The sequence below is a fragment of the Neofelis nebulosa genome, chromosome 1 (assembly GCF_028018385.1).
Source record: "Neofelis nebulosa isolate mNeoNeb1 chromosome 1, mNeoNeb1.pri, whole genome shotgun sequence".
NCBI lineage: Eukaryota > Metazoa > Chordata > Mammalia > Carnivora > Felidae > Neofelis > Neofelis nebulosa.
The window spans coordinates 140,499,052-140,514,402 of NC_080782.1; the positions used below are offsets into that span (position 1 = coordinate 140,499,052).

Genomic DNA, 15,351 nt, shown 5'->3' on the forward strand with positions numbered 1-15,351 from the left:
TAGTGCTCTCTGTCCCTTCTCGGTATTTGTGAAAAGAAAGAAAAGTGGTAACAAAGAAGGAGAGAGGACAGAAGGATGGGGAACTAAAACAACCTCCACACCAGTGAAGAAGAGAGAAAGAACACATTGTGTTATCGAGTAAACATTATCAGGTTTACAGGCGTGTAAGTAGCATGAAATCAACTACCAAATCTGGACAGGATTTCAAACAGATTTATACAGTAATGCAGAAGATAATTAAGATTTATCTCCTCCAGATACAAGAAGACTAATTTAGGGGTTATGTCCTGTGTGTCTCCTGAGAAACTTTAAGCTCCATTTCAGAGGTGTGGGCTTATAGTCCCACTAGTTAGAAGGCCCCGGATCTTGCCCTGCAAATCAGAAGGTTGGATCCCTAGGGGTGCCTGGGTAGCTCAATCAATAAGCATCCACTTCAGATCAGGTCAGGATCTTGAGGTTGGTGGGTTGGAGCCCCATGTTGGGCTCTGTGCTGATAGCTCAGAGCCTGGAGCCTGCTTTGGATTCTGTGTCTTCTCCTCTCTCTGCCCATCCCCTGCTTGCACTCTGTCTCTCTGTCTCTCTGACTCTCTCCCCTCTCTCTCCCTCTCAAAAATAAATAAACATTAAAATATTTAAAAACAGGTTGGGCCTCTAAAATTTACAAGAGGACACTTTAAGCCAAAGGGGTAGGAAACCAGCTACCTCCTTCCTCTTTATTAAGCAAGCAAACAAACAAAAAAACACATTGTCCCTGTTTGCTAAGGAGTTGAAAGTGGATCATTTCTTTACCTTTAAAGAAGGGAGAGTGGGAGTGAAGAACAGAGGGAAGGAGAGAGAAGGGATGTGAGAGTAGGACAGGGGTAGGAGGACACGGAATGGAGAAAGGGTACAAGGGATGAGAAAGCTGAATCATGGCCTGAAGCAAAATGGGGACCTTTCATTACCCCCTGTGTCAGGGGTGTTTTTCAAGAGCAACAGGCTTCTATTTCTTGAATCCTGTGACAAGACAAACTGCAAAGTACCTAGATTCAGGAAAATGTTCCCTGACCCTCTGGTCCAAACCTGCGAGAAGGGACTAGTGTTTATGAATAGGTTGCATGTGATTTTGTCAATTTCCTGTTGGAGCAGATTCTATCTTTCCCGGGCAAGCCCTGGGATCCTTAGTGCCACAGTTTTCTCCGCCACTGCTTTTCCAGCAAAAGCAAACCCTTTCCTGCCCCATTGCTCTTTCGTTCCTCATTGGCTGCTCATTCCCTTTTTCCACCATCACTGGGCAAATCTTCCATTAAGTGGCCTTAGTTCTAATCTCACATGCAGGATGGCAAAGAAGCAAATGGCTGGAATCTGCCAATGGGACATTCAGAGGGTGCTTCCTGGCCTGCACACCCTTAAATGGGTGGCATGGGCCGTGTTGGTCATTTAGTGGTTTGGGATCTCCTAACTGAAATGAGGTGTAAAAGGAATGCCTTTTCTCCATCTGACAGGTGTGAGGCAGGTCACACGTTCAAACTTGATGGTAACAATTGTGGTCATTAATTGTAATTTACTAAAAAAATTTTTTTCCCCTCAAGCACCTCACTGTCTGAGAAGATAAATTTTCAGAACTTGAAAATGCAGTCATCGATGCGTTTGTGATATTATTTCTTGGGTGGTTGTGGAAATCCAAGGAATTGCTTCTGTAAATACTGCAATAGGACTTTTGGAAAAAAGTTCTTGCCTGGTATCAAAACAAAAAATACTTGTCATTTCCTGTATTCTATTTTTTCTCCAAGGAACCTGTTTTTGTGCTGTATTTCTTCTAGATGAACTGATCATATTTTAAAAATTGTATATCGAATGCAGATTTACTTTCATTTACCTGCTCAAGATACCATGTTTCATAACTAAATTTATCTTTATCACTAATAAACTCATCTTCTATTGAAAATGAAATATTCTTTATGAAATATGCACACTCTACTTTTAGAAACCCCGTTTCCTTTGTTACCGGGAGAAAGAGATTCTTTTCATTTTAATGTGATAACCACCTGTTCCTTGAAATTTCTGTTTGGTAGACAGCCAATGGAATTCACCAATGTGGCTATATATATATATATATATATATATATATATATATATATATATATTTTATTTCACAATCATCCGAACAACTTAAAACCTAGACCAATTTTTGAAGTACAATAAATCCCCAAATTGAAGCACAAATGAAGCTTCTCAATCAGTCCCACTGATCTTTTCCTTGACCATTTAGTCAGGTGATTAAAGAAACATTTCTTTACCGTGTACAGTGCCCCTTCAAACAAGCTTTTGACTTTTGAACATGGCCGTCAAGTCTGGTTCATTCAGTGCCCATGAAACTCAGTGCACTTGTTTCTCTTACTGATAAGAGAGCTCTGATTACATATTTCCACCAGAATTTTCAGAAAGCCGTTTTGCCAAATTCCTGGAGAGGAAGAGTTCAGGTTTAGTGCAATCAGCAATAAGAAATTTTGTCTATTAGCTAGCTAAATTGGAAGGAAATCAGAAATTCTGGGTCTTGTTATGTTTTCTAAAATGGCTACTGCCTGCAGCTGAAATTAAAGAAAACAGAAGCATGTCTGTGAGATGCCGATTTTCAGGAATTTGTTTCAGGAAACAGAGAGACCTTGTGTCAGAGACGAGAGTATCCCTTTTTGACGGGTGACTAACACTGTTCAGCTTTTATGTTAGAACCTGTTTATCAGAATTTACATTTTATTGGTACTTTGGGTATTGATTCTTCTAAGAAAATTGATAAACTAGTAAATTAAGAAAGGATGCACATGTACAGGCTGTGTAAATTAATAAAAATTCCCCAAATTAAAAAAAAAGAAGTTTTAGATCAATTATAAAATATATAATCTGGAAAATAGTAATCCTTCCTGTCGTATTCATCCAATTTTGGTGGATTTATCAAGTAATGATTTTTCTCTAGGACACATGACAACAACAATAGAAATCAACTGACAAAATAGGAAAGGCAGTGCATTTCTGAGTTCTATAAAAATCCTCATGCTTAATATTTTCCTTTCTATTCAGACTCCTATTAATCTACTACACATCTAAATTTCTTTACTATTTATATACACGTACACACACACACACACCCTTGCACTCACACAAATACCATATATTTAAAGCAAAGTTCTGTCTCAGTCACAATACACAAATATACTTAAGCTAAACTGATAGTAGTTCTTGTCCTTCTGTAGCCACACTGAATTTACATAACGTGTGATAAGTAGAAACCCTGCCCAACTTAAATTTCCCATGAACTGCGTTAAAGACAGACATGTGGGCAAACTAAACATCTGGTTGTCTGTGCCTTATCTGACATTAAAAAAAAAAAGAAAGGGGGGTGCCTGGGTGGCTGAGTCGGTTAAGCGTGCGACTTCGGCTCAGGTCATGGTCTCACAGCTTGAGAGTTCTAACCCCACGTCGGGCTGTGTGCTGACAGCTCAGAGCCTAGAACCTGCTTTGGATTCTGTGTTGCCCTCTCCTTCTCTGTCTCTCTCTCTTAAAAAAAAAAAAAAAAAAAAAAAAAAAAGAACCAGAGGTTTTGATTTATCTGGTAAAGGTAATTGACATAAAGGAATCCCTTGTTCCCTAAGAATAATTGTTACCTGGTACAGTCACAAACAGAATCCATCAAAAATAGAAATAAAAATGTCATCATGACCAATAGAAAACATTTAATTTAAATTCTCTGTGGAAAAATAAAGCAAATTTATTTATTGTGTGTATACCAAAAATTTGTCCTCTTAAATATTTGATAATTACAAATAGAAATAACATATGAACCAATAATTCCACTACTGGGTATTTGCCCAAAGAAAACAAAACACTAATTTGAAAAGATAGATGTTTTTTTTTTTTTTTATGGCTCATTAGTGTTTAATTATTTGAACAGGGGAATGAAAAAAAAAGCATGGCAAGACAGGCCTGGCTTTAAGATTTTTTGTATTCAATTCATGCTACTTTCACATCATCTCCAATTAGCTGCTACACATAAGTGACAGCTGTGGAAGGCTGGATATCCATCGACATGAATGAAGGAATCATGTTTATTTCCAAGGCATTATGTGCTCCAGTGGCAGGACCTGGGTTAACATAAAATTTATTTTCATGCTCGAATGCTTCAAATTTGTGTGTGTGTCCTGAGATAAGAATGTCCACATCAGACACACTGTGCAACGGGGCTAAGCTGGCTGTGCCTCCCCAAGGAATAACTTGATGCCCAGGGAACCAGGCAATTCTAAATTGCCTATCAGTCAGCCCTTTCTGTTCTGGATAATTCAGATTCCCACGAACATCTCCTCTCACAATACGAACCTCACTGATCTGAGTTTTGAGATAGTCATAACTCTCTTTGCTCCAAAGGTGTCCCGTACAGAGAAGGGGCTGAATCTTTCCTGGCACCAGCAGTTTCTTGAATGTAGCTGGCAACCTGTTGCACCAGTGTGGGATGTAAAGTCTCCTAATACTAACACTGTGGTCCTGTCACTGGGCTCAGCTCAGTCTTGGCAATCACCACCACCTTCTTCCTCTGTGACCTAGTTTTTAGGATGGACTTTGAGGGTAATTTTGCTGACAAATGTGTAAGACAACACATTACTAATTCCTGTGTTTTACTGTTGACCTTTGCCATGTGACCTTAAGAGAGTATTTTGCAAAACAAACAAACAAACAAAAAATCCAAAAATTTTACAAATTGTTTTCAAGGTTGCTATGGATCCTTTGATATTCCAGTCATTGTTTCTGGAAACACCTTTCCTTCCACCATTCTTACTGACCCCTTTTCAGTTAACTGGTATAATTTGATTAGATCCTTATCTATGAAGAGTTTTGATATGATTCAAGTCATTCTCCAATACAAATTTTATGCAATCTCTGAAGATATTTGCAAATTTACTGCAGAATTCCTTTCCTTTTTTTCTTTTTTAATTTTTATTGGTTGGTCTTTGCAATACCCGGCTACCTGTGGGACGCTTTCTAACAAAGGACTTGATGAGATGAGGTAAGTTACTCACTAGTGATAAGCCACAGAGGGGTGTTTGAGTGTAGATTAAATATTTACAAATATTCGGATAATTGAAATGTACTTTCAACATCTGGAGCTTCAGAAACTTGTGGAATAAACACTACATATAATGGGCAATCTTAGAGCTTCAAGAAATCCTCCCAAACATAAAACATACTTTTTCAGGTGATGATAACCAAACACTGGTTATAAAATAGAAATTCTACCAGCAACTGCCAGGTAAGATATATTTGGCCTGCTTGTACCAGTTTTCATCTGCAGTTATAGTTTTAATCAGTTTGTAAAGGAGGATAGCTCCCATTAGTACCCCAGGTTCCTTGGAGCTCTTTCTTTAGTTATAAATTGCAATTATTTGGGAAGCCAAAATAGTCCATTTCACAGTGCAGAGGAGCTGGTGATGATTAATTACAGAAGGATTTTCAAAAACTTGTGTACAACATGGACAGTTTCTTTCCATTCACAAAGTTGCCATTAGCTTATGAAATATGTTATATTGTAACATTAATGAGTTGACCATGACATAATGATTTCAAAAAGATAACTATAGTTGATCAACCTTAGAAAAACTTCCTGGCAACCAAGGGAAATTGTCTTATTGTGATATAAAAAGAACACCTCTCAGAAACAAATAATTTAAATCTTAGCTATCTTTTAAAAGCCGCTAGTGAGTTATATAAGCTTAAGAATTAAAGGTTCTGGTGTGCATGGGTGGCTCAGTTGGCTAAGCGTCAGACTTTGACTCATGTCATGATCTCACAGTTCAAGCCCCACGATGGGCTCTGTGCTGACAGCTCAGAGCCTGGAGCCTCCGTCAAATTCTGTGTCTCCCTCTCTCTCGCTCTCTGCCCCTCCCCCATTGCACTCTCTCTCTTTCTCTCTCAAAAATAAACCTTAAATTTTTTTTTAAATAATGGTTCTATCTTCCTAAAACTACCACAGTACTAATGTAATTTTCAAAAAATGACAATTAATATGAGGTTCTTCTTCCAAATGATTTCTCAGTACATTTTCTTAAAAAATGAAAGTTCCTTTTAAGATTTTTAGGTTATAATTATATCAAAAGTGGTGAGAAATCAGAGCTTGTGTGTGACTCACACCCTGAATGAAATGAAATCAAGCATCATAAATTAATTAGAAAGGCTATTACCAGGTCAATCCATGATTGCATGCAGAGAGAGAGACACACATTTCTCTGCCCTTTGCCTACTAAAATGCTGAACTCACTTACCTGGCAGGTATTACTTGAAATTTATGATTCTTATCTTGCTTTGTTAAGACACATATTTTATTTATCTCTGTACTCGATTTATAACAACAATCAACAGGAAATGGAATTAGATGTTGATTTTGATGGTGGAGACCAAAATATGAGAGCAAAACTAATGGCCACTGGATTTCCTTCGTATATGTCATTTAATTTTTTTTAAGTTTATTTAAGAGAGTACAAGTGGGGGAGGGGCAAAGAGAGAGGGAGAGAGAGAGGATCCCAAGGAGGACTTGCATTATCAGCACAGAGCCCTATGCAGGGCTCAAACTCACAAACCGGGAGATCATGACCTGAGCTGAAGTTGGCTGCTTAACCGACTGAGCTGCCCAGATGCCCCTGTTATTTAATTTCTTAAATAGAAGTGAGAGCTCTGGTTAGTTCCTTGCCTCATCCTTAGTTTTTGTTTTTAGCTAGCCAGATCCTGTTTAAAATGCTATATAGTACAGACATAAAATTGTTCATGTAGAAAAAATAAAATATAAGCTACTTTGTATCAACTTTAGTCATGGCCACAAGAAACTTCTGATCTTGAAGTTTTTCTCAGTCTACATGAGGTCATCCCAGGTAATATTCTCCATCATGTAAGAACTTCAGGGATTCTTGAACTGACCCAGAAATTGCTAGGTTGCTACATTTCATTTTTCTTTTCTGGTTGCCTCAGTGAGTTTAGCTTCATTCACTTTTATTTTTATTTTTTTTTAATTAATGTTTATTTTTGAGAGGGAGAGAGAGAGAGAGAGATCGAGCTGACAGGGAAGGGGCAGAGAGAGAGAGGGAGACACAGAATCTGAAGCAGGCTCCAGGCTCTAAGCTGTGAATACAGAGCCTGTTGTGGGGCTTGAACTCATGAACCACAAGATCATGACCTGAGCCAAAGTTGGATGCCTAACTTATTGAGCCACCCAGGCACCCCAACATTGTGCTTTTTAACAAGGTTGCTTTTATCACCCTCACTAGACTTTGTGCAGGGCCATGTTGTACGAGTTTGTAAAGGTACAGCATAGGGAATGTGGCCAACAGTATAACAACAGTATTGTTTGGTGACAGATGTGGCTACTCTCCTGGTGAACCTAGTCTAACGCACAGAGTGGTCCAACCACTATACTGTATGCTTGAAACTAATATTGTGTATCAACTATACTTTAATTTTTTTCTATTATTTTTTTTAAGTTTATTTATTTATTTTTGAGAAAGAAAGAGAGAGCACAAGAGGAGGAGGAACAGAAAGACAGGGAGAGAGAAAATCCCAAGCTGGCTCTCCACCATCAGCACAGTCCGATGTGTGGCTCGAACTCACCCAGTGTGAGAACATGACCTGAGCTGAGATCAAGAGTCGGACACTTAACCAACCTAGCCACCCAGGCACCCCAACTATACTTTAATTTAAAAAAAAGACCAAAAAACACTGATGAATGCCTGAACACCTGTCAATCTTCGTAACATTCTCTGGGTGGGAACCTGAAGTTAGGAACCCATCAGAGGTCTCCAGTGGGTCACCATCAGTAGGTAAATTTCACTTGCACCTGCAAAGCTTGTGATCAGGTACCTTTTCCCGCGCACGGTCAGCCTCATATAAATCTGCAAATTTTTCTCTCCTTGCTTTTGATTCTCCAGTCTTTCAGTCACATGTTTGGGTGGGAGTTTGAGGAAGAGAGGTAGGATAGGTCTTCATTTAGAATGTGGCTGCTTTGGAAGGGCTAACATTTTAAAGGCAAAATTTCTGGAAGTTTTGAGTCCTTTCTAGATCATTTCACTCTATCCCCTGCAGTTTTTGCTAGTTACCTTGCCTCTAGCCTCTCAAAGGGACTGCAGCTATCAAGCGCTAACTCTTGCATATAACTTAATCTTCGCCTTGAAGCATCAGAAGAGTTCTATCTATCTCATTGCTTCAGAGGAAGTACATGCCTCTCCATGTTCTAGGTCTACTTCTTTGTTGCTCTCTGTGTCATGCTTTCATAATCAACCCTCCTGTCTTCAGTAACTTCAGTTTCTGTCTTTTCATAGGCTTATTCCCTTCTGCTTTTCTCATTAATAAAACACAAAGTCAGGAGTGCTGGAGTGGCTCAGTCCGTTTGGTGTTGGACTTTTGATTTCAGCTCAGGTTAGGATCCCAGGGTCTTGGGGTCTAACCCCATGTAGGGCTCTGCACTGAGCATGGAACCTGCTTAAGATTCTCTCTCTCTCTCTTTCTACAGGGCACCTGGGTGTCTCAGTTGGCTAAGTGTCCGACTTCGGCTCGGGTCATGGTCTCATGGTTCATGGGTTTGAGTCCCACATCAGGCTCTGTGGTGACAGCTCAGAGCCTGGAGCCTGCTTCACCTTCTGTGTCTCCCTCTCTCTCTCTCTGCCCCTCCCCAGCTCACACTCTGTTTCTCTCTCTCAAAGAAAAAAAAAAAAGAGGGGCGCCTGGGTGGCGCAGTCGGTTAAGCGTCCGACTTCAGCCAGGTCACGATCTCGCGGTCCGTGAGTTCGAGCCCCGCGTCAGGCTCTGGGCTGATGGCTCGGAGCCTGGAGCCTGTTTCCGATTCTGTGTTTCCCTCTCTCTCTGCCCCTCCCCCGTTCATGCTCTGTCTCTCTCTGTCCCAAAAATAAATAAAAAGCGTTGAAAAAAAAAAAAAAAGATTCTCTCCCTCTGCCCCCTCCCCGACTTGTGCTCTCTCTCTAAAAAAAAAAAAAAAAAAAAAAAAAGTCAAACTCTTATACACTTACTGTTACCCTTTTATTTCTATACTTATTTATTTAAAAATTAATAAGGGCTTATTTAATTGCCACCTTGGTGACAGACACATCTATTAGCACCTTCCTAGCTCTGTCTTTCCCTTCTTGGTTCAGTGTCTGAGGTACCTGATCTAAAACTACTTCATCTGAATTCCTTTATAACACTGTACAGTTTAGCTTCATTTCATCACATTGATGATGCTCTGCCCTGTTAGTTCCTATGTATCCTCTAAATAAATTGACTCTTTTTTATTCCTCAGCATTTATTCTTATCTTCATAGAATTTGTCACTACCAAATACCCTTCTGCCTTTTTGTTGGAATACTGTGATTTATTTATTTTTTTTTAGTTTTGCTCTTTCTCTATTTTGATTCTCTTTATATGAATATCTCCTCTCTATTATTTCATCCCCTTGAACCTAAATGTGAAAATTCCTCAAGACTCCACCTTGGACTCTTGCTTGTCTTGTTATACTGTTATCACTGTTTAACCACTCTTTCTGTGACACCCAAATATGTATCTTCAGATATGATCTCTGACCTTAGCTCCAGGTGCAGGCTTCCAGTTGTCTGTCTGAGTCACTCCATTTCTATTTGTGCCGTTAATTGTATCATCTGAAAACTCCTGCATCTTAGCAGGTCCTGGGCACAGTGAGGTCATACGAACAGATAATAACTTAAGTTTTAATGGCTCTGACGCCCATGTGCATAACCCGGGACATTAGTGTCCCTCTGGGGTCTCCCAGTTGTGTCTGGGTTTGCCTGCATATCCTGCATGTGCATATCTGTCCTGTCTTACTCTTTTTTTTCTTTTTGCCTAGTTCCCTGACAGATGTTCAGTGTCTACCGAGAACTGAAAGGAAGGTGCTGCTGTTAGAGATGCCCTTAGTGAGAACCACTTCCTTGCCAGATGATGCCCTGAGAACCCATCTCTTCCTTACTCGATTCTCTTACATTATTTGAGTTCTTTTCATAGCTTTTATTGCTACCAGACATGGTTTTCTTTAGGTGATTTGTTTTTGTTTTTGTTTTAAGCAGGCTCCATGCTGTCAGTGCAGAGACCAATTCGGGGCTCAGTCCCACAACAGTGAGATCATGACCTGAGCCAAAATCAAGACTCAGACACTCAACTGACTGAGCCGCCCAGGAACCCCTCTTTAGGTTTTTTATTTATTTATTTATTTATTTATTTATTTATTTATTTATTTTTATTGTGTAACTTTTATTAGAAAAGACTGTCTTGTTCACTATTCTATACTCAGTGCCAGCAATAGTACCTGACCCTGGAGCGGCTGAGTAAACACTTGTTAAATGAAAAATGAATGAATTAATGAAGAGTTAGGATGCCAACCTAGAATGCCAAGGTGGTGCCATTTTCCCTAGTGTTTTAATTGGTTTGGATACACTTTGAATTGGATTCAGACTGAGAATAATGTCTGTTTCAAAACTCTGTATCACATTTACTACCTGGGCATCAAAACAGTGCTTCTGTGGCCCATGCTCTCCACATGGCAGCCCAGGCCAATCTTGCAAGTAGACTTTCCCAAATTCGGCAGTCTCAGGTCTACTATGTGAGCATAAGAAATGAAAGCCAATAAATAAAACCTCAATACAATTTTTAAGTCTAATTAACATACACTGTTATATTAACTTCAGGTATACAGTATAATGAGTCAACAGGTCTATATGTTTATTAATCAATGCTCATCAAAATAGGCATACTCTTAATCCCCTTTATGTATTTCACCCATTCCTCCCACCTACCTCCCTTATGGTAACCACCAGCCTGTTCTCTTTGCTTAAGAATGTGGTTTTATGTTGGTTTCTTTATTTTTTTGTTTGTTTTGTTTCTTAAATTCCACATATGAGTGAAACCATATGGTATTTGCCTTTCTCTGACTGGCTTTTTTGCTTAGCATTATACCCTCTAGATCATCCATGTTATTGCAAATGGCAAGATTTCATTCTTTTTTTTTTTAATTTTTTAATGTTTATTTAATTTTGAGAGAGAGAGAGACAGAGCACAAGTGGGGGAGGAGCAGAGAGAGAGGGAGACCCAGAATCCAAAGCAGCCTCTAGGCTCTGTTCAAGCCCTCAGCATGGAGCCCGATGTGGGGCTTGAACTCACAAACTGCTAGATCATGACCTAAGCTGAAGTCGGATGCCCAAGTAACATTGAGAGCCACCCAGGCGCCCCTTCATTCTTTTTATGGCTGGGTAATATTCCCTTACGTGTGAATAATATCCATTTCTCCATTTCTCAATCTATTCATGGTCATTTATGTTGCTTCCATATCTTGGCTTATTGTAAATAATGCTGTGATAAACAGAGGTGCATATAGCTTTTTGATTTTGCTTTTTTGTTTTCTTTGGGTACATCTCAGTAGTGGAGTTACTGAGTCATATGGTATTTATATATTTAATTTTTTGAGGAACCTCTGTACAGTTTTCCACAGTGGCTGCCCCAGTTTGCATTCCCACCAACAGCGCATGAGGGTTCCTTCTCCTCCACATCCTCACCAATACTTGTTGTTTCTTGTGCTTCTGATTTTAATCATTCTGATGGGTGTGAGGTGATACTCATGGTGTTTTCAATTTGCATTTCCTTGATAATCGGTTATATTGAGCATCTTTTCATGTATCTGTTTGCCATCTGTATGTTTTCCTTGGAAAAATGTCTATTCGCATCCTCTGCCCATTTTAATTGGATTATTTGGGGAGTTTTTTGGTGTTGAGTTGTGTTAAGTTCTTTATGTGTTTTGGATATTAATCCCTTATTAGCTATATCATTGCAAGTGTCTTCTCCCATTCAGTAGGTTGAAACTTCAATAAAAATATACAATTGCAAATGTTATACTGAATGTATATCCAAATCAAAAGGGCTGATGTGCTTATTCACTCCTGGATGCATGATGTCTAGTCTTTTAGCAGGTTTTTATCCTTCAGTATTGTAGTGGGTTTGCTAAGAATTCTTTGTGCCCCCCAGTATAGTCCTGGTAGTCACTGGCCACATTAGGCACATGTCGTGTTGTGGATTAATGCTGATACTTCCAATGGTCTCTTTTCCCTTCACAAGTCGACTGCTGCCATCTCAAGGCAAAGTCCTCAACCTGCTCATCCTCTCTCCTGTGAAAATGGAGGTAAGGTCGTAAGTTGTAATCAGAACACAGAAGGATTGGGAATAAGGGAAGGGAAGTCTGATGCAAATAAATTAGGATGGCTCCTGAATGTGACTGTATGCAGATGCCACCAGCTGCGATTCGATGTCAGAAGGCTTCCCAGGATGCTCTTCAGCGCAGGTGCTAGCCTGACTCTGCTTGACAAAACCAAGTTTACCCCTCACGGGCATTTTATTCACCTCTATTCGGAAACCCCACCTGGCATGCTGGGAACAGCTTCTTTGGCAGTTTTGTTGGGAGTTGAATGGCTTACATCTTTGTTTTTCATCTTTTGTCATTGAATGACTTGTAGTCAGAATATCCACTCTCCTTAGTTAAAATCTTGCTCATACCCACAGGGAAGTGGTCTGGTCTTATGCTGTCAGCGTAGTCATTTGATATCAGAACATCTACTGTGGTCTGAATCATTCATCCTTAAATACAATCACATTTGATGTAGCACCAGGGCAGAACAACATATTCTTGGGTAGAAGATGAGGTTAGCAGGACTTTCCTGTGGCCTTTTGTGTCTCTGCTCATGACCCCCTTGGTCAAGAATCTATACATATGACCCCCCCAAAACAAACAGTACTATACAGATACAGGGAGGAAAAGAGCCATACAAGAAATATGTCAAGGTTATAGGGTCCAAATAGTTGCAAATCTGCTCACCTTCCAGACAAACTCTTTTATTATTACTTTTATTTTTTTCCCAAACAAAGGATAATTCAAGTCTACACTTCTTGCAAAGAGTGGTGCTTAGAGTTCTGGGATTGCATGATGTCTTGTTTTTTAAACTGTGACACAACCCTCCCCACTGGAAAGAAAAAAAAAATAGGTGTTTCTCTACTCTGCATGAGTAAGTAAAGGATTATCTTTAATTTTTTATTAAAATTAATAAGATTCATTTTAATTAAAATTTTAATTAAAACTAAAATTAAAAATTTTAATTGTCTTTAATTACCATTTTCACATAACTATGTTTAGGCTTTGTATTCTTGATTTGCAAATCATGAATGAGAAATATGGCTCAAGGCACACTAGGGGACACTACAAATGTATTGTTTCAAGTTTCAATTATGTTTACAAAAATGATGCCACGTAGGCAAGTTTTGTCATGTTACAATAAAACTTTTTATAATATAGGGGCACCTGGGTGGCTCAGTCGGTTAAGTGTCCGACTTAAGCACAGGTCATGATCTCACAGTCCATGAATTCGAGCCCCGCGTCGGACTCTGTGCTGACAGCTCAGAGCCTGGAGCCTGCTTCCGATTCTGTGTCTCCCTCGCTCTCTGCCCCTCCCTGGCTCATGCTCTGTCTCTCTCTGTCTCAAAAATAAAAATTAAAACATTAAAAAATTTTTTTTAAATCTTAAAAAAAAGTATATAATACACACACACACACACACACACACACACTTCCTGGAGGCTTCCAGTTATTTGTAGCAAAGTCTTATTACAAAATCTGGATTTTTAGCTTAGCTTTACAGACTTGATACTCTAGAAGTTACTGCTGAGGAGAAGCAAGCTTTTGCAAAGCAATACCAGTTATATTGTCCAGAGTAATACCAATCAAGAGGTAAGAAAGTACCGTCAGAAAACATAATTTTGAGCAGGCTTTGTAAGTACAGAGGACACACCTTGCTGACTTTTTACATTGCATTGATTTAATGTCAGTATGTAAAACAAGGAATATTTTAGATCTAAAATTCGGATATTCAAGTCTTACTTCCCTCGTCGACCTTACCGAAGCTTTGCCAATATATTGACTAAACACTTGCAAAAACTCTTTGAAGAACCTCTAGCAAATTCAGAGAGATGAAATGTAACGCTTGTAAAGAGATGACTTCGTCGGGAGCAGAGGCAAGGGCAGAATGAACTCATTTTGGAACATGTGTGGACGGGGTTGACTCGCTGGCTCATCTGTAAGTCTTTCATAAAAAAACTTGTCAGTATTTCACTGCCAGGTTGAAAGCTTAATGCATTGGGGTTTTTTAATAATGGCTTTTTAATTAGGACCCTAAAGAAAATGTGGCAGTCGGAGTTCATGGAAGCATTTAATTAATTTTTGTGGGGAGTGTCTGACACCAAGTGAAAATGGATGAACATTATTATTGCCATATCACTGTTTTAAAGAATGGCTCCCAATTATGTTATCAGGTTGAGAATAAATATAAAAAAGGCTCCTAGCTGCTTATATTATTTTAACTCTTGCTTATGAGCCAGAACTGTGAGATATATGACAAAGAACTTGCCTAAAGAAACTTACTAAACAAAAAGTTAAAGGAAAATGGTTTTAGAAAGCCAGACTATGGATCCTTCTCAAAAGGAGCAGTTAGCCATTGGCTTGAGGTTTAATTGTAAAGGCCAGTAATGTAGGCCAGGCAGGGAAGCTGGAATTCTGTGATTTGGGTTCACGGAGAGTAAGCTTACTGTCAAAGTTTCCTGGAAATTGAAATACCATATGGTTTCCCAAGTTTCAAAATATGTATATATTGGCCTCAAAATTGACTCTCAGGAAGGAATTTTTTCAGTTTGGCTATAGCAGAAATATTTTAAATAAGACTTTCAGGGGAATAGCATCATGCCCTAACCACAGCTCCAAAGTATGCCAGGCTTAATTTCCTCTTGAGATCATGGAAAATAATGAGTGGAAATATTTATAAAATGGAAACTGGTATTGAATAATTTGTTTATTTTTCGAAGGGAGGAACAATAATTTACCAAGTTAGTGATCACAAAGTAACTTGATTTAGTCACAATGACATATTAGAAAATGTAATTATTTGCTTTCTTTCCTTCCTCACTTACTATTTCCTGATTAGAAAAGTATTTTGTTCTCCTTTGTGGTTAAGAAAATACATAAAGGAACAAAGAAGAAAATTAAAGTCATTCACAATCTTTTATCCAAAGAAATAAACATCTTGATATATTTTCTTAAAGTATTTTGTTTAACGAATTTACTCGAGGGACTGATGTTTTACATTTTAGCAACTACTCATTCCATTGTATGGTGAAGCTCTGGGCTCTAGCAAAAAAGAATTGCCTCTATTTTAAATTTAATTTATGATCCATCTTGCCCCCAGGTCACTGTTTCTTATTCCTTAAAGATTTTAAGTTTCAGCTTACTGTCCTTTTCCCTAGTGTCAGT

General features: G+C 38.8%; 1 pseudogene; it reads right to left on the reverse strand.

Moving 5' to 3' along the window:
* Nucleotides 1-3,966: 3,966 nt before the first annotated feature.
* LOC131519855 (vacuolar protein sorting-associated protein 29-like) lies at nucleotides 3,967-9,674 on the reverse strand (annotated as a pseudogene).
* Nucleotides 9,675-15,351: the final 5,677 nt, after the last annotated feature.